The sequence below is a fragment of the Pteropus vampyrus genome, unplaced genomic scaffold (genome assembly GCF_000151845.1).
Source record: "Pteropus vampyrus isolate Shadow unplaced genomic scaffold, Pvam_2.0 Scaffold11403, whole genome shotgun sequence".
Classification (NCBI taxonomy): domain Eukaryota; kingdom Metazoa; phylum Chordata; class Mammalia; order Chiroptera; family Pteropodidae; genus Pteropus; species Pteropus vampyrus.
Window position 1 is genome coordinate 2,343 of NW_011900184.1, and position 1,129 is coordinate 3,471.

Here is a 1,129-nt window from a genome sequence, read left to right on the forward strand (position 1 = left end):
ACTATCCTTTTCATATTCATAATGGTAACCACACACCAAAGATACAGTACTGACATACATAACATAAAACAAGAAGAACCAGAGGGAAAATCCACAAAAGCCAACCAAAATAAAGAAAACAAACACAAGGACAAGGAAGCAATGGAAACACTGAGCTACCAGAAAGCAAAAGATCAAATGGCTATAAGAAGACCGCATATATCAATAATTACCCTAAATGTAAATAGACTGAACTCACCAATAAAAAGGTACAGAGTCGCAGAATGGATCAAAAAACAAAACCCAACCATATGCTGCCTCCAGGAGACACATCTCAGCTCCAAAGAGAAATACAGACTCAAAGCGAAAGGGTGAAAAAAGATATTTCGAGCAAATGGCATTCCAAGAAAAGCAGGAGTAGCGGTACTAAAATCAGACGAAATAGACTTCAAAATAAAAAAGGGAAAGAAAGATACCAAGGGATACTTAATAATGATAGAGGGAATCATGCACCAAGAAGACATAACACTTATTAATATCTATGCTCCTAATCAGGGAGCCCCAAAATATGGAAAGGAATTACTAACAGAACTAAAGGAGAAACAGACCAAATACTATTGTAGTAGGGGACCTAAATACCCCATTGTCAAATCTGGACAGATCATCCAAACAGAAAATCAATAAAGAAATAACATCCTTAAATGAAACATTAGACCAACTAGACATCATTGACATATATAGAGCCTTCAATCCCAAAACAGCTGCTTATACATTCTTCTCTAGTGCCCATGGCACATTGTCAAGAATCGACCACATACTGGGACACACAGAGAGCCTCAACAAATATAACAGGGTTGAAATCATACCAACCATATTCTCTGATCATAATGCTTTGAGACTGAGATCAGCTGCAAAAAGAAAGCAGGAAGAACCACAAATACGTGGAGATTAAACAACATGCTACTGAAGAATAACTGGGTCAGGGAAGAAATACAAAGAGAGATCAAGAGATACATAGAGTCTATGGCCATGCTATCCTGAACAAGCCCGATCCTGTCTGACCTCTGAAGCTAAGCAGGGTCAGGCCTGGTTAGTACTTGGGAGATCACCTAAGAAGACCAGGTGCTGTAGGCGAAAATAATAAAAAAAA

The 1,129-nt window shown here is 38.3% G+C and overlaps 1 pseudogene; it reads left to right on the forward strand.

The window, feature by feature from the left end:
• Positions 1-998: 998 nt before the first annotated feature.
• On the forward strand, positions 999-1,113 carry LOC111735007 (annotated as a pseudogene).
• Positions 1,114-1,129: the final 16 nt, after the last annotated feature.